We start from the raw sequence: 27,626 nt of genomic DNA on the forward strand, positions 1-27,626 counted from the left end.
TTCTACGCTGTCTTACAGAGTCACCATGAGTTGGAATAGACACCAGGGCAAAGGTTTTTTTTTTTAGATAGTATACCATTATTCTTAGGAAGCATATCATTAGTATGTTTGTTATTGTCGTTGTTGCGTGCCTTTGAGTTGATTCTGACTCACAGAGGCCCTGTAGGGCAGAATAGAACTGCCCCACAGAGTTTCCTAAGCTGTAATCTTTACAGGAGATATTACCAGGTCTTTTCTCTTGTGGAGCCCCTGGTGGGTTTGAACCACCAACTCTTCCCTCAGCAAGCCGAGTGCTTAATTATTGAGCCACCAGGTGGTAATGAATAATTATTAATCCTTCTAAAGGGCAAGAAGGGAGCCCTAGTGGCAGGGTCATTAACCAAATGGCTGCTAACCAAAAGGTCAGTAGTTCAAATACACCAGCCCCTCCTTGGAAACCATATGGGGCAGTTCAACTCTGCCCTATAGGGTCTCTATGAGTCGAAATCTACTCGAAGGCAATGGGTTTGGTATAAAGGGCAAGAAAGAGATAAGATAAAGAATAGCTTGAACTGCTTGGCACAAAAAGGTATGCTCTGGGGATCTTGTTATTTAAATATAATCAGCAGTCCTCACTGCTGTTGCTTCTGTATACTTGATATTAGGAATAGCCTTGAGTGCAGGAATTTAAAGACAAAGTTTTGCTTACATACATCTAGCAGAGAAAATTTTCATGTGTGTCCTGAACTGGTGCCTAGCCTCTTTGTATTGATTGACAACTCATTTGATTTATCCCTGAATTCTAAAGCTTTACATTTGCCCAGCACAGACTTTTCCTTCCTTTGGAAACACTTATTGATGTGATTTTTTGCAATAATTTTTATTTTTGAATTTCAAAAAAGTTTTTATTTTATTCTAACCACTACACTCCCCCATGTGTCTGTCAGTTTGTCATACTGTGGCTTCTGTGTTGCTGTGATGCTGGAAGCTATGCCACTGGTATTCAGATACCAGCAGGGTCACCCATGGCAGACAGGTTTCAGCTGAGCTTCCAGACTAAGACAGACTAGGAAGAAGGACCTGGCAGTCTGCTTCTGAAAAGCATTAGCCAGTGAAAACCTTATGAATAGCAGTGGAATATTGTCTGATATAGTGTCTGAAGATGAGCCCCCCAGGGTGGAAGGCACTCAAAAGACGCCTGGGGTAGAGCTGCCTCCTCAAAGTAGAGTCGATCTTAATGATGTGGTTGGAGTCAAGCTTTTGAGATCTTCATTTGCTGATGTGGCATGACTCAAAATGAGAACAGCTGCAGACATCCATTAATAATGTGAACCTGGAATGTACACAGTATGAATCTAGGAAAATTGGAAATAGTCAAAAATTAAATGGAACATATAAACATTGATATCCTAGGCATTAGTGAGCTGAAATGGACTGATATTCACCATTTTCAGTCAGACAAACATATAGTATGCTATGCCAGGAATGACCACTTGAAGAGGAATTATGTTGCATTCATCGTCAAAAAGAACACTTCAAGATCTATCCTAAAGTACAATCCTGTCAGTGATGGGATAATATCCATACGCCTACAAGAAAAATCAGTTAATAAGACTATTATTCAAATTTACACACCAATGACTAAGGCCAAAGATGAAGAAATTGAAGATTATGTACCAGTTTCTGCAGTCTGAAATTGATTGAACATGCAATCAAGATGCATTGATAATTACTGGTGATTGGAATGCAAAAGTTGGAAACAAAGAAGAAGGATCCATAGTTGGAAAATATTGCCTTGGTGATACAAACAATGTTGGATACCCCATGATAGAATTTTGCAAGACCAACGACTTCTTCATTGCAAATACCTTTTTTCACCAACATAAATGGAGACTAAAGACATGGACCTTGCTAGATGGAATACACAGGAATCAAATTGATTACATCTGTGGAAAGAGACAATGGGAAAGCTCAGTATCATCAATCAGAACAAGGCCAGGGGCCAACTATGGCACAGACTATCAGTTGCTCATATGCAAGTTCAAGTTGAAACTGAAAAATAGTAGAACAGGTTGACAAAGAGCCAAAGTATGATCTTGAGTATACTCCACCTGAATTTGGAGACCATCAAGAATAGATTTGACGTGTTGAACACTAATGAACAGAGACCAGATGAGTTGTGGAATGACATCAAGGGCATCATACAGGAAGAAAGCAAGAGGTCATTAAAAAGACAGGAAAGAAAGAAAAGACCAAAATGAATGTCAAAAGAGACTCTGAAACTTGCTGTTGAAGGTCAAGCAGCTAAAGAAAAAGGAAGAAATGATGAAGTAAAAGAACTGAACAGAACATTTCAAAGGGAGACTCAAGAAGACAAAGCAAAATAATGACATGTGCGAAGATCTGGACATTGAAAACCAAGAGGGAAGAACACACTTGGCGTATCTCAAGCTGAAAGAACTGAAGAAGAAATTCAAGCTTCAAATTGCAATAGTGAAGGATTCTGTGGGGAAAATATTAGACAATACAGGAAGCATCAGAAGAAGATGGACGGATTACACAGAGTCATTATATCAAAAAGAATTGGTCAATGTTCAACCATTTCATGAGGTAGATCAGGAAACGAAGGTACTAAAGGAGGAAGTTTATGCTTCACTGAAGGCACTGGCTAAAAACAAGGCTCCAGGAATTGACAGAATATCAACTGGGATGTTTCAACAAACGGATACAGTGTTGGAAGTGCTCACTTGTCTATGCCAAGAAATTTGGAAGACAGCTACCTGGCCAACTGACTGGAAGGGATTCGTATTTGTACACAGTTCAAAGAAAATTGATCCAACAGAATGTGGAAATCATTGAACAATATCATTAATATCACATGAGAGCAAAATTTTGTTGAAGATCATGCAAAAGTGGCTGCAGCAGTATGTCAACAGGGAACTGCCAGAAATTCAGGCTGGATTCAGAAGAGGATGTGGAACCAGGGATATCATTGCTGATGTCAGATGGATCCTGGCTGAAAGCAGAGAATACCAGAAGGATGTTTACCTGTCTTTTATTGCTATTTGATTGTGTGGATCATAACAAATTGTGGATAACATTTAGAAGAATGGGAATTCCAGCACACTTAATTGTGCTCACGAAGAGCCTGTACATAGATCAAGAGGCAGTTATTTGGATAGAACAAGGGGATACCACGTTTTACAGTCAGGAAAGGTGTGCGTCAAGGTTGTATCCTTTCGCCATGCCTATTCAATCTGAATCTGTATGCTGAGCAAATAATCCAAGAAGCTGGACTCTATGAGGAAGAACAGGGCATCAGGACTGGTGGAAGACTCTTTAACAACCTGAGTTATGCAGATGACACAACCTTGCTTGCTGAAAGTGAAAAGGACCTGAAGCACTTACAGCCTTCAGTATGGATTACACATCAACATAAAGAAAACAAAAATCCACGCAACTGGATGAATAAGCAACATCATGATAAATGGAGAAAAGATTGAAGTTGTTGAAGATTTCATTTTACTTGAATCCGTAACCAACACCTATGGAAGCAGGAGCCAAGAAATCAGAAGATGCATTGCGCTGGGCAAATTTGATGCATAGAACTGCTTTAAAGTGTTGAAAAGTAGACACGTCACCTTGAAGACTAAGGTGCCCTGACCCAAGCCATGGTATTTTCGATCGCATCATATGCATGTAGATGTGAAAGCTGGGCAGTGAATAAGGAAGATTGAAGAAGAGTTGATGCCTTTGAATTGTGGCGTTGGTGAAGAATATTGAATGGACTGCCAAAAGAACAAACAAATCTGTACTGGAAGAAGTACAACCAGAATGCTCCTTAGAAGCATGGATGGCAAGACTGCGTCTTACATACTTTAGACATGTTATCAGGAGGAATCAGCACCTGGAGAAGGACATCATGCTTGGTAAAGTCCAGGGTCAGCAGAAAAGAGGAAGACCCTCAACGAGATGGATTGACACAATGGCTGAAACAATGGGCTCAATTGTGAGCATGGCACAGGGCCCGCAGCGCTTCATTCTGTGGTACACAGGGTCACTATTATTCGGAACTGACTGGAGGGCACCTAACAACAACAACAACCACTATACTAAAGATATTATCATATTGTTCTTTTAAATAAAAACTTAAATTTCTACATTCAAGAAGCTGTAAGATTATATTAAAACCACTAAAAGAGCAGGACATGACTATGAAAGAGAGGCAAACACCTCAGAATCCTGTCACAATAAAATCCCTGAATAAGAATATAAGCTGAAGTACAAGGAAAACATACTCAATGAAAAAGGCTTTAATGATTTTCAACAAAGTTGAGAATGATGAAAAGGCCAACTCTTTTTGGTTCCCATCTTCTAAATACAAGAGAATTTGCCTGCAAACCTAGAGATGTAGTACAAGGAGTACAAAGAGGGAACTGCCCTCTGAAATGATAGAGAGGTATTAGGAAAGGGTGCAGTTGCCTTTCACATTAATTTACTTTCTAGGCTTGTTCAGTTTACATTACATGGTACTGGGATAGTTTACAGATACACCTTAGAGTCACTGATCCTTGAGAAATCACTAACAGAGGTTCTAGAAAATGGAAGGTTTAACTATCTTGATTTTTAAATGACATCATAGGTTGGATTTTGGAAATTATTCACAAGTGAACCTGAAGTGAACTACTATAAACATTGGTGATAATGGTTGTCTTTTTCCTTTTTTTAATTAGAAGATTCTTGTAGTTTTTTTTTTTTTTTTTGTAGTTTGGATTATGCAGGGTGTTGAGTTTATGCTTTTCTCTTCACACCATTTTTTCTGTTTTTCTCTCTTAAAACCAAATGAGTGTTCCTTCACATCCCCCCACCCCGCCCCCACCCCCACCCCCACCCCCCAGTTTGGTAATGTATTTGTGAAAGAATAATGTGTTTGGAGAAAAAAGTACAAATAAGTTCTACAGCTTGATTGATTTTTAAAATTCTGTAGTCATGTAAGAACAAACAACCAGAACAACGTACAGACTGTTTCCTCACCCTAGAAGCAGCCCTTCCAGGACAGAGTAATCACAGAGTAGTTTCAGCTGTTTTTGAACTTACATAAACACAATATGATATCTGTTGTGTCTGGCATTTATTATTAAACATTTTATTTGTGAGATTCACCCACATTAAGGGGGAAGTGGTAATTTTTAAATTTTAATTATATTATCACATTACAATATGTGAATGTATCACAATTTATACATTCATTCTCTGCTGTTGAACATTTGGGTATTTTACAATTTGGCACTATTATGAGTTGTTTTTTTATAAACGTTCTAACCTAGCACATGTGTATCTGTTGAACATATATATGCATTTCAGCTGGTTATACAACTAGAAATAGAACCACTACTGATTAATAAGTTGTGCATATATGTCAGGAGTCCCTGGGTGGTGCAAGGAGTTAAGAACTTGATTAGTAGCCAAAAGGTTGGTGGTTCGAACCCACCCAGAGGTGCCTCCAAAGGCAGGCCTAGTAATCCATCTGCTTCCAAATGGTCACAGCCTTGAAAACGTGTATAGTTCTACTCTACACACATGGGGTTGTCATGAGTAGGAATTGACTGGACGGCAACTAACAACAACGTTGTATTTTATTAAATATTTCCAAACTGATGACCAAATTATTTGTAACAAACTCCCTATAACAGTGTATCGGGTTTAAATATCTCCAACACTTGCCAGGGGTAATTTAATTATTTATTTTAAAATTTTAGGTCACATAATGATGTTTCATTTTTTATTTCCCTGGAGTCTAACGAAGGTGAGAAACCTTTAAATTGTTTATTTTTCATTTAGATATGTATTATTGTAAAGATCCTGTGTTTTCTGACTTTTTTCTGTTGATTCATATGAGCTGTTAACATAATTTGCATTGATCCTATAGAAAAATCTCGGGACAGTTATCTATCACATTAAAGTTCCCAAAAAATGCACACTGAATAGTCCTCCATATATTTACATTATCTAATTTTTCTCAACAATGCTCTGCAGCTTTCAGTGTAAAAATCTTGAACATTCTCTTTAGATTTATTCTTATGTATTTGATGCTACTAAAATGTTATTTTTATTAATTTTATATTATATTTATTTGTTGCTGCAATGTAGAAATTCTTTTGTTTTTATTTAATAACCTTGTATGTTAACCTTGTGTCCAGGGATTTTGATGAATTCACTTAATAATTCTCATAGTTTTTCCATAGATTATTTTGGATTTTATAAAGACAGAATTAAATCATTTGCAGATAATGACAGTTTTATTAGTTCTTTACCTATCCTTACATTTTTTACTTTAATTTCTGGCTTCTGTGCATGTACTGAAAACTCTAATACAATGTTGAATCTAATTAGTGAGAGGAAATCCTTGTTACATTTCCAAAACCAAGGAAAACTATCAATATTTCACAATTACATATGATGTTTACTTTAGGCTTTTTGTAGATAATATTTCCATCATTAGTTTGCTAAGAGGTTTTTTGATGTTTTGTGTGTGTGCATTTTAATTATCAACAGTGGTTGAATTTTATCAAAAGCTTTTCTGTATCCCTTGATGTGATCATTTGATTTTTCTTCTTTTATTTTTGTTACTGTGCTATAAAGATTAATACAATCTACACCAACTGAAAGAAATAATTCAGTCAATCCAATTTCAATTAAAATCTATTTCTATTCAATCCTCAGCTGCAAAGGCAGTGCTTCTTCCCCTGAACCTAACCACCCAGAGCTAGGACAGATGTCACACCACAACAAGACATAGTCCTCAGACTGCCACATCTGCCCAAGACTTCAGATACACCCTATAAGCTTTGGGGTCCCCAATGTACTCTCACTTCTGACTTGCTGGCTATAAATCCAAGGGTTTCTTCTGTTCCCTCGCCAGTAAACTCACGGGTTCCCATACCCCCCTCACTTCTGATCTGGTTAATCCTTTGGGTTTGATATACACTAGATGACTCACAGAACTGGGAAAAGGCCTGTACTTAGAAACTACAGTTCTGTTATAGTAAACAGGATTCAAATGAAGAGATGCACAGGGCAAGGTCTGCAAGAGTTTCCAGCGTGGGTCTTCCATGTCTCAAAGGATGTCCTATGTGCTGTGATGTCTATCACTAAACAGGAAGCCCATGAAGCATCCATGTCCAGGGCCTTTATTGGAGCCTCATTGCATTGCATAAAAAAAAAAAAAAAATAGGCATGATTAATTACATTGCCTCCCTCCGCTGAATTCAGCTAATATCACTTCGTAAGTCTTTCTTGCAAAGGCCAGTCCCCACTTGTCACTTTATTAGCATAACCTGTCAGGTAGTGTGGTCTGGAGCCCTTATAAACAAAAAAAGACACTGAGGAAATCCCAAAGTTTTGGGGATTATCTCTCAGGAACCAATGTCAAAGACCAAATTTTCTGGGTAAAGTTAATTATCAACACCATGTGTGCTAAATTAGCTTGGTTTCTAAAATACCTTTATTGAGATATAATATACATTCCATGCAATTCACCTATTTAAAGTGCACAATACATTGTTTTTTGGTATATCCACAGTTATCCAACTATTATCATAATTAATTTTACAACATTTCCATTGCTCCAAAAAGAAATCCTGTATCCATTAGCAGTCACTACACATTCTCCTCTATACTCAGCCCCAGTCAGGGGCAGATTACCCAATCGGCAAAACAGGGGTACCAACTGTCCAAAGCAAAATTGCCCAAAGTCAAACAGATAGGACATAAGGAAAGCTAGTGCCATAGTGGAAGGGAACTGGCAAGGCACTAAATGAAATTGATACCATTTTATAAATTTTGTATATGATAACAATTATATTTTCCTTTCATTTTGGATCCATCCTGTATAACTTCACATTCAGGTCTCTCCCATTGACTACATAACACACTAGCGGCACTATAGCACATGACTTGTCACGTATATGATCCTGTGGAAAGCAAATCAAAACACGTCTTCAGGTTGAGCATACCTTTTTATTTGTATCATGCTCTTTGCAATCGTTCTCTTCCCTGTCAGGTAGTAGGCAGTACTCCAATGAACTGTGAAGACATAGCATCAAAGGACGGAAAGTGAGTGGGAAAGTTTTGAAGTATTATTTCAAGATGAAAAACACTTGTGGAGATCTGTGAAGGGCACACCAACAAATATCATATGACAAACGAATGAAATTATTTCAGACTGCCTTAAGCACTATTTCTTCTCTGACTATTTCGGATCTAAAGAACAAAATTACATGTTCCAAATTTTTTTATTTACTAATTTTCAAATATAAATTTTTGTGTTAATGTCCAAATTCTAAAAAATTTTATAAATTTTTGTTAAAAATAGTTTTATAAATTTTATTTATTTTCAATTATTTACATTTGTTTGCTATAGTAGAACGTAGTTTAAAAAGTGACATAATTTTATATCCAGGTTAAAGGGAGCAGCAACAACTAAGGGGAGTGCAAAAACAAACTCTTGAAAAGATAAAAAAAAAAAAAAAAGAAAGGATTTTCGAATCCCTAAAGAAAATTCTAAAATTAACTTCCTTTTTAAAACATAATGAATCAAAAGAGACTTCTTCCTTTGAATGCTTGAGCTTGATGGGTGTGAATCACTGTACTAGTACTACTAGTACTGAAATTACTAATAACCCAGTGCCGTCGAGTCAATTCCTACTCATAGCAATATGAAAATAACAGAATTTTTTCCAAATTCTGTATCCATTACTTGCTGCAGTAAAAAAAAAAAAAATTATTAACACTGCAGAGAGTGAAACTATTTTGGAATCTGAAATTGTCACATTTGCAGACCCCATAAATAACAGAAATATAGATTCTGCTTTGTAGAATAATTTTTCTTCTAATGATGTAAATTATTGCATCGAAAGAGGGCCAAGTGATGGTCAACATCACGGTAGACGATTTGAAAATTGGTGCCTAAATTTTCTGGATTGAAAACAAACAAGATTCTGTAGCCAGAATATATTTCTAGGGTGCAAACCTAATGGTAAAAATTATAAGAGAGAGTGACTACTGTATTCTCCATCAGGCGGGCTCTGTATAATTGTTTTGTTTGCAAACTATCCAGTCCTAAATCATTTAATTCTCGATTTGCTACGGATGGAGCTAGTGATAGGCACAATTCGAATATGAGATTGTGTGTTGTCATATGTAAACTGAAGACATGGTTTTAGCCATAACTCATAAACTGGAAACACAAATTAATGAAGACCATCAGTACTGCAAAGCTGTTTTGCAATGCCCTGTTGTGGTCATTGTAACAATTGCTGAACATGGACTATCTTTTCGAGGAAGAAATGAAGTGTTTGGGTCCCCACAAAATGGAAATTTTGAGGTTTTACTTGAACTTGTTTCTCAGTTTGATCCATTTTTAGCAGGTCACATCTCAAAATATGGAAAAATAGGAAAGGCCAATCCATCATATATGTCTAAAACACTGTGTTTTAGACATATAAACTGAATAAGTGATAAAGTTCCATGAACTAGTTTCAGTGAAATAAGTATAGCTTGATATTTCAGTTGCCTGTAGATTCTACTGCCGACCTTTCTCATACAGAACAACTAAGTATTGTTATGTGCATAACAGATGGAAAACCTGTTGAGCTATTTATCACATTTACTAGTTTAAAAAGTCACACAGGTGAAGTTTGCAAAATTGATTCTTCTAAGTGTAGAGGCCAGTCCTATGACAATGCAGCCAATGTGCCAGGATGTTATAAAAGCATGCAACAGAAGATTTTAGAATGTAATGAATGTGCCATTTTAATACCATGTGCTGTGCGTTCACTTAATCTTGTAGGCCATTGCACAACAAATTGTTGTATGGAAGCAGTTGATTTTTTTCCTACTGTTCAGTTATTCTACACATTTTTTGCCTCCTCTACTCACTGATGGGAAGTTCTTAAAATGTGTTTAGGCAATGATTGAATATTAAAATGTCTTCCTGATACACATTGGGAAGTGCATCCTGTAGTAATGAGTGCAGTCCTGGAATCATACACTCATGTTCTAGATGCCTTAGAATATATTGCTAAAAATAAGACACAAAAAGCAGACACCAAAAGAGAAGCTGAAAACGTCTCCAACAAAATGTAAACACTTGATTATGTATTTATTTTCATCAGACCAGTTAAGTTCTCCAAGATTCAGAAGTAAATTTAAAGACATGCACAGATCTCTACCAGTCTTTAACAGGGTATTTACGTAATTTAAGAGAAGATTTTGAAAATTTTGAAGACACAACAAAACAAATATTGCCAAATACTGATTATCAAGCAGTTCACTCTTGTGGAACCATTATGAATAAGTAAATGACAGAAGTGCTCCAGTAGTATCATTGAGTTCCAGAGAAGATCTTTGCGTAACCATATCACTACACCATCATTGACACACTTGAGTCTTGCATGAAAAGAATGGTGAAAGTATACGAAGTTCTTTAAAATAGATTTTTCTTCTTAAACAATGTGGATATACCGGATGAAGAATGCATGAAGGCATCCAAGAAATTAGTGCAGGTTATCTGATGACTTAAATGCAAACATTTATGGAGAAGTGCCACAGTTTCTTTCTTACATGAAAAATAAGTTTACAGATTCAGGAAAGACACATTTTACTCATAGAACCATATATGATTCCATAATAGAAGATAAAATACAATGCATATTTCCCAATGTTAAAATCGCTTTATGCATATAACTTAAATGATCACGAAGTGCGCAACTGAATGCTCATTTTCATTCCTAAAGAGACTCAAAAATCTTCAGCTTATAATCATTCAAGACTCAATTCATTATCCCTACTATGTTTGAAAGTAGATATTGTTCTGCAGCTTAACTGTGACGAAATCACTGAAGAAATTGTAAGACCAAAGAATAGAAAAAACTGTTTTTAATCATAACATGTTAAAGGTGAAAGATCTAAGAATACAATAATGTGTTGTAGCATTTGTTTTCTGATCATTAAATTTTCTTTTATGACTTATTCTCATTTGTTCACTTGTAATTATAGCATTTATTATAAAAACAAGCAACAAAATTGAAGAATGGGCTGTTTAAAGCGAACTTGGTGAAATTTTTTCATTGTGGGAGACCAACAGAGCTTTACATTGATTGTTGAACCCGCTAAGTTCACAGAGGCATTTTCTTTGTTGTAGAATATGTGCAATATTCTTTCAGTAGAAAATGTGCTATACAGTAAAAATCTTTTTTTAGTACCTTGTGTCCACTAAAAAAATTATAATTCAGTTCATCTCTTTCCCCTAAAATAGCACAGGCCACTTTTGTGTTCAATTTCTAATATTATATATATAAAAAAAAAAAAAATTATAGTCACATTTAAAAAGAAGTTACGTCATGGATAACTAAGACACACAAACTCATGTGAGTTTTATATATATATATATATATATATGAAACTCACAAACCCCGTCAAAGGTATGAATAAGCAGAGGAGGAAGCATCACAGATTATCAGTGCTTAGGGCTCTCACATGGACAATGAATAAAGAAGACCAAAGAAGGATTGGTGCCTTTGAATTGTGGTGCTGGAGAATAATATTGAATATACTATGGAGTGCCAAAAGAACAAACAAATCTGTCTTGAAAGAAGTACAACCAGAAGGCTCCTTAGAAGCAAGGATGGTGAGATTTTGTCTCATGTACTTTAGACATGTTATCAGGAGGGATCAGTCCCTGGAGAAGGACATCATGATTGGTAAAGTGGAGGGTTATCAAAAAACAGCAAGACCCTCAATGATATGGATTAACGCAGTGGCTGCAACAAAGGGCTCAGGCATAACAACAATTGTGAGGATGGTGCAGGACCAGGCAGTGTTTCATTCTGTTGTACATAGGGTCACTATGGGTCGGAACTGACTCTAGGGCACCTAACATCAAGAACAACATGTCACCGATATTTTAAATACCAACTGGGTTACCCACGGTGGGCAGGTTTCAGCAGAGCTTCCAGACTAAGACAGACTATGAAGAAGGACCCAACAATCTACTTCTGAAAAAAAATTGGCTTATGGATAGCAGCAGAATCTGATATACTGTTGGCAGATGAGCCCCTCAGATTGGAAGGCATTCAAAATAAGACTGGAAAAGAGCTGCCTCCTCGAAGTAGACTTGACATTAATGATGTGGATGGAATAAAGTTTTCTGGAACTTTATTTCCTGATGTGGCACGACTCATAATGAGAAGAAACAGATGCAAACATCCATCAGTAACGGGAACAGGAAATGTACAAAGTATAAATCAAGGAAAACTGGAAGTTGTAAAAAATGAAATGGAACACTTGAAGATCGCTATCCTAAGCATTAGAGAGCTCAAAAGGACTGGTATTGATATTTTGAGTCAGACAATTACAGGTCTACTATACTGGGAAAGACAAATTGAAGAGGAACAGTATTGCATTCATTGTCAAAAAGAACATTTCAAGATCTATCCTGAAGTACAATGTTATCAGTGACAGGAAAATAGCCATACGTCTACAGAAGGACTGATTGATACGACTATTCAAATTTTCACATGAACCACAAATGCCAAAGATGAAGAAATTGAAGATTTTTACCAACTCCTACAGTCTGAAATTGATAAAACCTGCAATCAAAAATGTATTGATAAGGACCACTTCACATCAGAACCAACTGAAATTAAAAGAATCATATCGGATTATTACGAAAAATTGTCCTCTAACAAATTTGCAAACCTAGAAGAAATGGATGAATTCCTAGAAAAACACTACCTACCTAAACTAACACATTCAGAAGTAGAACAACTAAATAGACCCATAACAAAAAAAGAGATTGAAACGGTAATCAAAAAACTCCCAACAAAAAAAAGCCCTGGCCAGGATGGCTTCACTGCAGAGTTCCACCAAACTTTCAGAGAAGAGTTAACCCCACTACTACTGAAGGTATTTCAAAGCATAGAAAATGACGGAATACTACCCAACTCATTTTATGAAGCCACCATCTCCCTGATACCGAAACCAGGTAAAGACATTACAAAAAAAGAAAATTACAGACCTAGATCCCTCATGAACATAGATGCAAAAATCCTCAACAAAATTCTAGCCAATAGAATACAACAATATATCAAAAAAATAATTCACCACGATCAAGTGGGATTTATACCAGGTATGCAAGGCTGGTTTAATATTAGAAAAACCATTAATGTAATCCACCACATAAATAAAACAAAAGGCAAAAACCACATGATCTTATCAGTTGATGCAGAAAAGGCATTTGACAAAGTCCAACACCCATTTATGATAAAAACTCTCACCAAAATAGGAATTGAAGGAAAATTCCTCAACATAATAAAGGGCATCTATGCAAAGCCAACAGCCAATATCACTCTCAATGGAGAGAACCTGAAAGCATTTCCCTTGAGAACGGGAACCAGACAAGGATGCCCTTTATCACCGCTCTTATTCAACATTGTGCTAGAAGTCCTAGCCAGAGCAATTAGGCTAGACAAAGAAATAAAGGGCCTCCGGATTGGCAAGGAAGAAGTAAAATTATCTCTATTTGCAGATGACATGATCTTATACACAGAAAACCCTAAGGAATCCTCCAGAAAAATACTGAAACTAATAGAAGAGTTTGGAAGAATCTCAAGTTATAAAATAAACATACAAAAATCACTTGGATTCCTCTACATCAACAAAAAGAACACCGAAGAGGTAATAACCAAATCAATACCATTCAGAGTAGTCACCAAGAAGATAAAATACTTAGGAATAAATCTTACCAAAGATGTAAAAGACCTATACAAAGAAAACTACAAAGCTCTACTACAAGAAATTCAAAAGGACATACTTAAGTGGAAAAACATACCTTGCTCATGGATAGGAAGACTTAACATAGTAAAAATGTCTATTCTACCAAAAGCCATCTATACATACAATGCACTTCCGATCCAAATTCCAATGTCGTTTTTTAAGGTGATAGAGAAACAAATCACCAATTTCATATGGAAGGGAAAGAAGCCTCGGATAAGCAAAGCATTACTGAAAAAGAAGAACAAAGTGGGAGGCCTCACTCTACCTGATTTCAGAACCTATTATACAGCCACAGTAGTCAAAACAGCCTGGTACTGGTTCAACAACAGGCACATAGACCAATGGAACAGAATTGAGAACCCAGATATAAATCCATCCACGTATGAGCAGCTGATATTTGACAAAGGACTAGTGTCAGTTAATTGGGGAAAAGATAGTCTTTTTAACAAATGGTGCTGGCATAACTGGATATCCATTTGCAAAAAAATGAAACAGGACCCATACCTCACACCATGCACAAAAACTAACTCCAAGTGGATCAAAGACCTAAACATAAAGACTAAAACGATAAAGACCATGGAAGAAAAAATAGGGACAACTCTAGGAGCCTTAATACAAGGCATAAACAGAATACAAAACATTACCAAAAATGACGAAGAGAAACCAGATAACTGGGAACTCCTGAAAATCAAACACCTGTGCTCATCTAAAGACTTCACCAAAAGAGTAAAAAGATCACCTACAGACTGGGAAAGAATTTTCAGCTATGACATCTCCGACCAGCACCTGATCTCTAAAATTTACATGATTCTGTCAAAACTCAACCACAAAAAGACAAACAACCCAATCAAGAAGTGGGCAAAGGATATGAACACATACTTCACTAAAGAAGATATTCAGGCAGCTAACAAATACGTGAGAAAATGCTCTCGATCATTAGCCATTAGAGAAATGCAAATTAAAACTACGATGAGATTCCATCTCACTCCAACAAGGCTGGCATTAATCCAAAAAACACAAAACAATAAATGTTGGAGAGGCTGCGGAGAGATTGGAACTCTTATACACTGCTGGTGGGAATGTAAAATGGTACAACCACTTTGGAAATCTATCTGGCGTTATCTTAAACAGTTAGAATTAGAACTACCATACAACCCAGAAATCCCACTCCTCGGAATATACCCTAGAGAAACAAGAGCCTTCACACAAACAGATATATGCACACCCATGTTTATTGCAGCCCTGTTTACAATAGCAAAAAGCTGGAAGCAACCAAGGTGTCAATCAATGGATGAATGGGTAAATAAATTGTGGTATATTCACACAATGGAATCGATAAAGAACAGTGACGAATCTGTGAAACATGTCATAACATGGAGGAACCTGGAAGGCATTATGGTGAGCAAAATTAGTCAGAGGCAAAAGGACAAATATTGTATAAGACCACTATTATAAGTTCTTGAGAAATAGTCAAAACTGAGAAGAACACATACTTTTGTGGTTACGAAGTGGGGAGGGAGGGAGGGAGGGAGGGAGGGAGGGAGAGAGTTTTTTATTGATTAATTAGTAGATAAGAACTGCTTTAGGTGAAGGGAAGGACAACACTCAATACATGGAAGGTCAGCTCAATTGGACTGGACCAAAAGCAAAGAAGTTTCTGGGATAAAATGAATGCTTCAAAGGTCAGCGGAGCAAGGGTGGGGGTTTGGGGACCATGGTTTAAGGGGACTTCTAAGTCAATTGGCAAAATAATTCTATTATGAAAACATTCTGCATCCCACTTTGAAATGTGGTGTCTGGGGTCTTAAATGCTAACAAGCGGCCACCTAAGATGCATCAATTGGTCTCAACCCACCTGGAGCAAAGGAAAATGAAGAACACCAAGGCCACACGACAACTAAGAGCCCAAGAGACAGAAACGGCCACATGAACTAGAGACCTGCATCATCCTGAGACCAGAAGAACTAGTTGGTGCCCGGCCACAATCGATGACTGCCCTGACAGGGAACCCCTGAGGGAGCAGGAGATCAGTGGGATACAGACCCCAAATTCTCATAAAAAGACCATACTTAATGGTCTGAGTGAGACTAGAGGAATCCCTGAGGCCATGGTCCCCAGACCTTCTGTTGGCACAGGACAGGAACCATCCCCGAAGACAACTCATCAGACATGAAAGGAACTGGACCGTGGGTGGGAGAGAGATGCTGATGAAGAGTGAGCTAATTATTTCAGGTGGACACTTGAGATTGTGTTGTCATCTCATGTGTGGAGGGGGGATGGGAAGATAGGGAGAGTGGGAAGCTGGCAAAATTGTCACGAAAGGAGAGACTGGAAGGGCTGACTCATTACGGGGAGAGCAAGTGGTAGTATGGAGTAAGATGTACGTAAACTTATATGTGACAGACTGACTTGATTTGTAAACGTTCACTTGAAGCTCAATAAAAGTTAATTTTAAAAAATGTATTGATAGTAACTGGTGATTGGAATGATTTCAAAGGATGCCTCGAGAAATCAAGGTAAAGTTTTATAATAAAATGTACGAAGACCTGGTGTTAGAGTTAGAAACCCAAAAAGTAAAGACATGCTAGCTATTTCTCAGGCTAAAATAACTGAAGAAAAAATTCAAGCTTCGAGTTGCAATATTGAAGGATTCTATGAGCAAAGATGTTGAACAATGCAGGAAGCATCAAAAGGAGATGGAAGGAATACATAAAGTCACTGTAAAAAAAGAGCTGGTTGAAGTCCAAGCATCTGAGGAGGTAGGAAATGATCAAGAATCGATGGTACCTAAGGAAGAAGTCCAAGATGCACTGAAGGCAATGGTGAAAAACGAGGATCCTGGAAGTAACGGAATACCAATTGAAATATTTCAACAAATGGATACAGTGCTGGAGGCTGGAGGTGCTCACTGTATGCTAAGAAATATGGAAGACAACTACCTGGCTAATCAACTGTGAGAGAGCCAGAGTAAGCCATTCCAAGGAAAGGTGATCCAAGATAATGTGGAAATTATTAAATAATAACTTTAGTATCACACACAAGTAAAATTTTGTGGAAGATAATTCTAAAACTGCTGCAGCAGTACATCAGCAAGGAATTGCCAGAAATTCAAACCGGATTTGAAAGAGGACGTGAAATGAAGGATATTATTGCTAATGTCAGATGGACCTCGGACGAAAGCAGAGAGTAGCAGAAGGATGTTTACCTGTGTTTTATTGACTGTGCAAAGTAATTTGACTGCGTGGATCATAACAAATTATGGATAACAATGCAAAGATTGGGAATTTCAGAATACTTAATCGTGCTCATGTCGAACCTGTACATAGACCAAGTATGTAGACCAAACAGAACAAGGGGATGCTGCATAGCTTAAAATCAGGAAAGGTGTGTTTCAGTGTCATATCCTTTCACCATACTTATTCAATCTGTATGCTGAACAAATAATCTGAAAGGCTGGACTATATGAAAAAGAATAAGGCATTAGGATTGTAGGGAAACTAAAAACCTGTGAAATGCAGATGACACAACCTTGCTTGCTGAAAGTGAAGAGGACTTGAAGCACTTACTGATGAAGATCAAAGACCATAGCCTTCAGTATGGATTACACCTCAACATAAAGGGAATAAAAATCCTCACAACTGGACCAATAAGCAACATTATGATAAATGGAGAAATTATTGAAGTTGTCAAGGATTTCATTTTACTTGGATCCATGGAAGCAGCAGTCAAGAAATGAAATGATGCATTGCATTGAGCAAATATGCTTCAAGAGACCTCTTTAAAATGTTAAAAAGCAAATATATCACTTTGAGGACTAAGATGCACCTGACCCAAGCTGTGGTATTTTCAGTCAACTGATATGCATGCACACACTAGACAACAAATTCCAATTTCTGCATATCCTTGTCAACACTTGTTACCCACCCCCACCCTCAATTTAGTCATCCTAATGGGTGTGAAGTGGTATCTCACTGTGGTTTTGATTTGTATTTACTTAATGAATAGTGGGAGTCCCTGGGTGGTGCAAATGGTGAATGTGCCCAGCTGTTAACCAAAATTTTAGAGGTTTGAGTCTACCTAGAGTTGCCTCTGAATAAAGGCCTGGTGATTTACCTTCGGAAAATCAGTGATTGCAAATCCTATTAAACATAGTTGTGTTCTGTTACACTTTAGAACATAGTTTAATAAGTGTATGTAACCATCAACAATCAAAATATAGAACATTTCCATCGTGCTTCAAATATCTCTTATGCTTTTTGAGCAGTAAATCTTACCTACCCCCCTCAAACGCTGACTTTTCTTTTACTGTAGATGAGTTTTGCCTAGAGTTTCAAAAATAGAAATCATATAGTTTATTTTGTGTGTTTTTATTCACTTAGTATAAAAATCTTGAGATTCATTTATATTATTATTTAATTTCTATTTATTGCTAAGTACTGTTGGTGGCATAGTGGTTAAGAGCTACAACTGCCAGACAAAAGATTGGCAGCTCGAATCCACCAGGCGCTCCTTGGAAACCCTATAGTGCGGTTCTATTCCATCTGATAGGGTTGCTATCAGTCAAAATCAACTTGATGGCAACTAGTTTTTTTGGTTTTTATTCCACTGTATGAATATAGCAAAATGGTTTGTCATTTTATTTGTGAAAGTTATTACAAATTTTGGTTTTGAAGTGTTTGTGTGAATACATATTTTAGTTTCTCTTAAGTAAACACCTGGGTATAAAATTTTGGCATAGCAAGTTCTCAACATTTGCTCTTCTTTTTAACAAATGTTGTATCCACCTTATCTCTTTGTTACATAATAATTTTAGAATTAGGTTTTCAATTTCTGTAATAAATTTTGGGGCAACTGACATCTTAATAATACTGAGACTCCCAAACCATGATTGTAACATCTTGACAGGGATAATATCAATATGAAGTTAAATACCTTAACCTTAGAAAGAATATTGAAAAAAGAAAGGCAGATATTTGTAATTTTTCCTCTTATCCTAAATAAGGAGAGAATAGTGTTAATTTTTTTATGGGCACAGAACTACTTCTATTTTAGAAGACTACCTCCATTTAAAAAAAAAATTCCTAAAGTTCTGTGCCATATTCTCCTCTTCAGACATGTGGAAATGAAGATGACACAACCTTGCATGAAAGGAAAAATGAGCATCATCATGTTTATAAACTTTCAAGTACTGTATTAAAAACCAATGGTAACAGGAGGTGGGGCCAATATGGTAGAATAGTCAGATGCTTCATGTCATCCCTCTTACAACAAAGACCTGAAAAAACAAGTAAATTGGATATATATGATAATCTAGGGATCCTAAGGATCAAAGATAAAGCTGAAGAATTGGACTGAGTGACAGATGGAAGGAGAAATGGAGAACTATGGATTGCCAGATTGCCGGCATCGTGCTAGCTGAACATGCACAGTGCAGACATATAAAGGCAAGCAGCAGCATCCCAAGCCCAAACCCACCACATCTAGTTTAGCTAAGCAGGAGCGACTCTGTACACACCTCCAGAATCAAACAGGAGTGATACCAGAGTTGCTCCCAAGCCACAGCACATGACACAGCCTTACTCCCAACAGAGCTCCACAGGCCGAGGAGCACTCCTTCCCCTCATCCACCCACCTCTGCTCTGACACCAGCGTTGAAGCATTCAATACCACCACACCCCCTAAGCCGAGAACCCATGGCCTAGGTTCAGAGGTGCCCAACTCTTTATCTAGCAACTGGCACAGAGGTCCAAGGGTTTGCAGCGTACTCCACCCTCTCTGATCACCCTCATCAGTGCCTTGTTGGCCAAGTCACCACAGCACACCCATATTGACATAAGGCAGGCAATATTCCCAGCTGAAGGCCAGCAGCAGCCAAGTGGGAGATACACATCTGTGACATTTCAACACTGCCCCATCCTGAAAGTCTGTATCTCTCAGCCCAGTCTGAGGTGCCTGCCCCTTAGCTCAGCCAATGGCACAGGGGGCCATGGACTTGCAGTGCCTTTCACCCCTGCTGACCACCCATACCAGTGTCTTGCTGGCTGACCAGAGCACAGCACATCCTAATTAGGACAAAGCAGTGGGGTTCTCAGCTGAAGCCCAGTTCCACCTATAGCAGCCAAGTGGAAGCTGCAGATCAGTGGCAGTCAACACAGTCCAGTCCACTAAGCTGGAAGCTGTTGCCCCAGTATGAGGCACACACCCCTGCACCCAGGCACTGGTGCAGGGGTCCATAGACTTACAGCACCCTTCACCCCTCCAGTCACCTGCACTAGTGCCTTACTGGCTGAAATGGCAAATCATGTTTTCATTAGGTCAAGGAGGGTAGGGCTTCCAACATAACCCCACTTGCCCCAGCCAGGTGGGAGCTGCAGATCTGTAGCATTAACCACTGCCCCACTCCCTAAGAAGGGGCATCAACTACCCACACTGGGGGCCTGAGGGCTGATGGTACCACCCACTCCATCCAACCACCATGATGGGGCCCGGGGAGAACAAGTGGTGCCCCCCCATCCATCAAGCCAGCTGCACTGGGCGCAGAAGGACAAGCTGCACTACCTCCCCCCCCCCCACTATGTGCTTTAGTGGACAGGAACACACTCCATCCAGGCGCCTGAGAACAGCTGACAGACAAACTATGTAATGATTAAAGGGTCAATACACTAAGAGAACTTAACCAGAATAAATATATATGAATCCAATCACAGGCCTCCGAAATACATAAAATTAACTTTAACAGCACTGTAAAGAGAATTAGACAGTACCACAATAATAGTAGTTGACTTCAGCACACCACTTTCTATAGAGAAAATCAATAAAGGTACAGAAGATCCAAATGCCACAATCAACCAATAAGACCCCGTAGACATATACAGAATACTTTTTCCAACAGCAGCAAAGTATACATTTTTTCCCAACACATTTGGAACAGTCTACAGAATAGACCAAGCTTTAGGCCACAAAGCTAGCCACAACAAAATCCAAAACATCAAAATAATACAAAGCATTTCCTCTGATCATAAAGCCATAAAAGTAGAAATCAACAACATAAATAGCAAGGGGAAAAAAAATCAAATATATGAAAATCGAACAATGTCTTGCTTGAAAACTACTGGGTAATAGGAGAAATCAAGGATGAAATTAAAAAAAAAAAAAGATCATAGAATCAAATGAGAATGAAAACATATCTTACCAAAACCTTTGAGACAAAATGGAAACAGTGCTCAGAGGCCGATTATAGCAATAAATGCATACTTTGAAGAAGAAGAAGAAGAAAAAAAAACAGACAGCCAAAATCAAAACTTTAACCCTACAGCTCAAACAAGCAGGAACAGCAGCAAAAGAAGTCAAAGGCACCAGAAAAAAGGAAATAATAAAGATTAGAGAAGAAATAAATGAAATAGGGAATGGAAAAGCAATAGAAAGAATCAACAAGACAAAAAGTTGTTTCTTGGAAAAGAAACAAAACTGACAAACCATTGGTCAAACTGACAAAAGAAGAACAGGAGAGGAGGCCACTAACCTGAATAAAAATAAGATAGGTATTATCACAACAGACCCAAGAGAAATAAAAAGGATTGTGACAAAATGTATGAAAAATTGTACTCCAACAAATTTGAAAACCTACAGGAAAAGGACAAATTTCTAGAAACACACTACTTACCTAAACTAACAAACTGAGCTTGAAAACCTACAACAGGTCCATAACAAAAGAAGAGATTGAAGAGGTAATTAAAAAACAAAACAAAACTCCCAACAAAATAGAGCCCTAGACTGGACAGCTTCACTGGAGATTTCTATCAAACTTTCAGGGAAGAGCTCATACCGATACTACTCAAACTATTTCAGAGAATATAAAAGAAAGGAATACTCCTGAATTCATTCTGTGAAGCCAACATAATCCTGAGACACCACAAAAAAGGATAACTACAGACCAATCTCTCTCATGAACATAGACATGAAAATTCTCAGCAAAATTATAGCCAATAGAATTAAAGAGCATATCAAAAATAACACATCCTACACAACTGAGACTCATAAGAGGTATGCAGGGGTAGTTCAACAGTAGAAAATCAATGAGTGTAATCCACCACATAAATAAAACAAAAGAAAATAATCATGTGATCATCTCGAATGAGACAGAAAAGACATTTGAAAAAGTCCAACATCCATTTCTGATTAAAAAAAAAAAAACTCTCAGCAAAATAGGAACAGAAGAGAAATTCCTCGACATAATGAAGGGCATTTATACAAAGCCAACAGCCAACATCATTCTAAATGGAGAGAGACTGACACATTCCCCTTGAGAGCCAGAACCGGACAAGAATGCCCTTCATCCACACTCCTGCTCCGTATCATGCTGGAAGTCCTGTCTAGAGCAATTAGACAAGAAAAAGAAATAAAGGGAATCCAAATTTGTAAGGAAGAAGTAAAATCATCCCTATTCTTAGATGACACAATCTTGTACACAGAAAACTCCAAAGAATACCCACGAAAGCTCTGGAACTAATAGAAGGTTTCAGCAAAGTAGCAGGATTCAAGATTAGCATAAAAAATCAGTTGGATTTTTCTACACCAACAAAGAGATCTTCAAAAAGTTTGAAAAGAAATCAGCAAACCAATACCATTTACAATATTTCCCCCAAAATAAAATAATTAGGAATTAATCTATTCAGGGACATAAAAAGACCTATAAAAGAAAACTACAAAACACTACTGCAAGAAACCAAAGAGACCTATATAAACAGAAAAACATACCATGCTCATGGATAGGTAGACTCAATGTTGTGAAAAAGTCAATACTACCCAAAGTGATCTACAGATTCAATGCAATCCTGATTCAAATTCAAACATCATTCTTTAATGAGATAGAGAAACAAATCAGCAACTTTATATGGAGAGGAAAGAGACCTTGGATAAGTAAAACATTATTGAAGAACAATGTGGGAGGCCTCACACTACCTGATTGTAGAACCTATTACACACCCACGGTAGTCAAAACAACCTGGTACAGGTTCAACATCAGGCACACAGATTAATGGAACAGAATTGAGAACCCAGACATAAATTCAACCATTTGTGAGCAACTGATATTTGACGAATGTCCAAAGTCTGTTAAAAGGGAAAAAGACAGTCTTTTTAACAAATAGTGCTGGCATAACTGGATGTCTATTTGTAAAAAAAAAAAAAAATGAAACAAGGTCCATACCTTACATCATACACAAAAACTAACTCAAAATGTATGAAAGACCTAAATATAAAACCTAAAATCAAAAAGATGATGGAAAAAAAAATAGGGACAATGCTAGGGGCCCTATACAAGGTATAAATAGTATATAAGCCATAACTAACAATGCATGAACAGCATAAGAGAAACTAGACAACTGGGAGCTCCTAAAAATTAAACACTTATGCTCATCAAAAGAGTAAAAAAAGAAGATGGCAGAGCAGTCAGACACTTCCTGTGGTCCCTCTTACAACAAAGACACCAAAAGACAAGTGAATTGACTAAGATATGATGATCTAGGAGCCCTCATCATCAAAAGCAAAGTTGAGGAATTGGACTGAGTGGCAGGGGGAGGGATAGACGATTCAGAAGCAGCAAGGAGTTTCCAGAACTGACCGTGTGAGAACTGGCACCCTGCAGGCCAAATCTGCTGGCATGAGCACAACAAGACAAGCTGTGGCATTCAGGATACGTTTTCCCCATCAGGAGAGACTGAGCAGTGAACAGTGCACTTACAGCTCCAGAATCAGTGAAAAGTGGTGAGCAATCGGCAGAAGATAAGCACTTGCATCTAATCTACCACACAGAGCAAAAAACACCACTTTGGGAAAAAAACTCTCTCCAGTTTATCCGACTCCTCCCTGCTTTACATCAGGTCCCGGGTAGGCTTCAGTGATAGTCACTTTCCCTGGGCCAGAAGTAGAATCTGTCGTGCATCCTGAGCCATTCCCTGGCCTTGGAGAAGGAACAAATTAACAAACAGGGGAACAAATAATCTGCTGGCTGCCATAAACTGGGAACTCAGGGCAGAAACAGTTCCTTTGCCTAAGCACAGGCATAAGGAGTCCACAGACTTTGAATGCCTTTCACCTCTGCACAGACCTGTGTGGGCCCATTTCAACAGTAGAGGCCCTCATTAGCACTGTACAACAGGGTATATACCTGAAGTCTAACTTCAACTGTTTCAGCTATGTGGTGGAGAAGCAGGTTCATGACATCTGACACTGCTCTGCCTATTAGCAGGGTCTTCACCTGCCCACAGGAGACTGAGGACTGGTGGCTCCACCCATGCCACCTAGCCACCCAAGGCAGGGGTCCAAGGATAAATGGTGTGTCCTAGTCCTCACAGCCAACAGCACTGGAAGCCCATGGTCTGGCTGTAAAACCCACCCACTTATGAGCTATAGGAAAGAGGGACTCATTTTCCTCACACACTTTCGGGGGCAGCTGTCAACCCCCTGCCTTCTTCAGGATGTGACCCTGACTGCAGCCAGATACCTGTACCTACACCAATTACCCCCGCTCATCTAAGACTGTAGGTGAGACCTGCACCACACGCTTGGTGACCGAATACCTGGCCACCTGAGCAGAATCCATACAAGAAAAGTAAACGGGCTTGTGAGCTCATATACCTAGTAACAGATCTAACTACCCGGTGACAGGACGTTAGAGCTTCAAAGGTGCCAATAATAAAACTAGTTCACTTGAGCAGCCTATTTGGGTGTATCAAAACAAAACAAGAAGCTAGGACACAGTAAGCAAACATAAAATAAATAAATAACCTATTGATAGCTTGGAGACAACAGTCAATATCAAATCACATAAAGCGTCAGACCATGATGGCTTCAGCAAGCTCCCAAAATGAAGAATCAAGAAATCTCCTGGATGAAGAGAACTCCCAGGAACTACCAGATGTAAAATACAAGAGATTAATACACAGAACTCTTCAATACATCAGGAAGGAGATCAGGCAGAATGGAGAACAAGTCAAGCAGCACACAGATAGAGCATTAGAGGAGCTTAAGATTAGAGAAGAGCATAATGACAAATTTAGTACACTGCAAGAATCCATAGAGACAGCAAACAGAAATCCAGTATATTAACAATAAAATTTCAGAATTATACAACAAAATAGAAATTTACAGGAGCAGAATTTAGGCAATGGAAGTCAAAATTGATAAGACTGAAGATAAAGTACTTGACACCAACTTATTTGAGGAAAAATCCAATAAGATAATTAAAAAAAGGAAGAAACCCTAAGAATAATGTGGAACTCTACAAAGGAGAATAATCCACAAGTGACTGGAGTACCAGAACAAGGGGAGGGGGAGTAACAGAAAATACAGAGAGAATTGTTAAAGATTTGTTGGCAGAGAACCTCCCTGATATCATGGAAGATGAGAAGATATCTATCCAACATGCTCATGAAATCCCACACAAGGTCACATAGCAATGTGTGTATAAGTTTTTGTACAAGAAACTGACTTGAATTGTAAACTTTCGCTTAAAGCACAATTAAAAAAAAAAAAAAGGAATAAAAGTAAAAAGAGACCCTATGGACAGAGAAAAAATTTTTGGCAATGATATATTCAATAAGGATATAATCTCTAAAATCTACAAAATACTCCAACACCTCAGTAACAAAAAGACAAATAATTCATTTCAAGACCGGACAAAGGATATGAACAGGCACTTCACCAAAGAAGACATTCAGGTGGCTAAGAGACTCATGTGGAAATGATCATTGATCATTAGCCATTAGAGAAATGTAAATCAAAACTACAATAAGATACCATTTCACCCTGACAATACTGGGACTAATTCAAACACAAACAAACAAACAAACAAAAAACAGAAAATAACAAACGGCGAGGTTGCGGGGAAATTGGAACAATTATGCACTCTGGTAGAAATGTAAAATGGTACTATCACTTTGGAAAATGATATGGTGCTTCCTTTTTTAAGGAATAGAATTAAAAATACCGTATGTTCCAACAATCTCGCTCCTAGGAATATATCCTAGAGAAATAAGAGCCATCACATGAATAAACATATGCACACCATGTTCATTGTAGCACTATTTGTAATAGCAAAAAGATGGAAACAGTATATGTACCCATCAATAAATGAATGTATAATCAAATTATGGTATATTCATGTAATGAAATACTACACAATGATAAAGAACAATGATGAATTTGTGAAACATCTCACAACACGGATGAATATGGAGGGTGTTATGTTGAGAGAAATAAAAAAATCACAAAAAGATAAATATATGAGACCTCTATTATAAGAACTCAAGAAAAGGTTTACACACAGATAAAACATCCTTTGATGGTTATGAGAGTGAGGAGGGTGGGAGAAGGGAAATCACTTACTAGATAGTAGTCAAGTGTCAACTTAGGTGAAGGGAAAGACAACACACGATATAGAGGAAGTCAACCCAGCTTGACCAAGACAAAGGTATAAAAGTTTTCTAGACATATCTAAACACCTTGAGAGACCAATTTGCTGGGGCTGAGGAGTTGGGAACCATAGTCTTGGGGGACATCTAGGTCAACTGGGATAACACAGTTCATAAAGAAAATGTTCTACATCTTACTTTAGTGAGTAGCGTCAGGGGTCTTAAAAGCTTGTGAGTGGTCATCTAAGCTATATATCTATTGGCCCCATCCTGTCTGGAGTAACAGGAATGAAGAAAACAAAAGATGTAAGAAAAATATTAACTCAAAGGACTAAAGGGCCACATGAACCAGAGCCTCCACAAGCCTGAGCCCAGAAGAACAAGATGATGCCCGGCTATCACCACAGACAGCTCTAATGAAGTCACAACGGAGAGTTCCAGACAGAACGAGAGAAAAATGTAGAACAAAATTCTAATTCTAATAAAAAGATCAGACTTACTGGTCTTGCAGAGACTGGAAGAGCTCCTAAGACTGTGGCCGCTGGACATCCTGCTAACTCAGAACTGAAACCACTCCTGGAGTCCACCTTTCAGCCAAATATTAGACAGGCCTATAAAACAAACAGTAATACATTTGAGGAACATGTTTCTTAAGTCAGTCAAATATATGAGACCAAATGGGCAACTCTTCCCTAAAAGCAAGACAAGAAGGAAGGAAGGGACAGGAAAACTGGACAAATGGATACGGGGACCTGTGGTAGAAATGGGGACAGTGCTGTCACATTGCGGGGTTGCAATCAATGTCACAAAACAATATGTGCTTACATTTTTTAATGAGAAACAAAACTTGAGCTGGAAACTTTCACCTAAAGCACAATTAAAAAAAGGAGAGTTGAGGACCTTGAAATACTTTTCTAAATATTGTTGCCTTAAAGAAGACAAAGCAAATAATTCCTAAATAATTTGACTTTTGTTTCTCTGAGTGGGGCTTCAAAATGGCAGACAATTGGGGGAAATTAATTCCTGCTTCTGATTCAGTCTTGAGGGAAATGGAGACTGAGAAGGATGTCCTGCCTCTGATGAAGGCTAGGCAGAAGGAGTGGGCCTACTGTTGGAAGGCGTCGTGACTCTGTTTAGAAGTTGCATCTGCTATATTCGTCAAATCTTTTGTGAACATAATACCCTAGGTACTTAACAGCTATTTTTGTCTTGTCGTTTATAGGGAAATTGGTAGGGAACTTTAAATTTTGCTGAAAGAAAAGGAAAAACTGAAAATAACGTGAGCGCTATGAGGTTGGTATACTGGTTTTGCATTAATAAAGGACTTCTGTTTTTTTTTTTTTATTTATGTTGCTTCTACTGAGCTGCTCCATCATTTTGTCTTCTCACATGGTACAG

Source organism: Elephas maximus, chromosome 13 (assembly GCF_024166365.1).
Source record: "Elephas maximus indicus isolate mEleMax1 chromosome 13, mEleMax1 primary haplotype, whole genome shotgun sequence".
NCBI lineage: Eukaryota > Metazoa > Chordata > Mammalia > Proboscidea > Elephantidae > Elephas > Elephas maximus.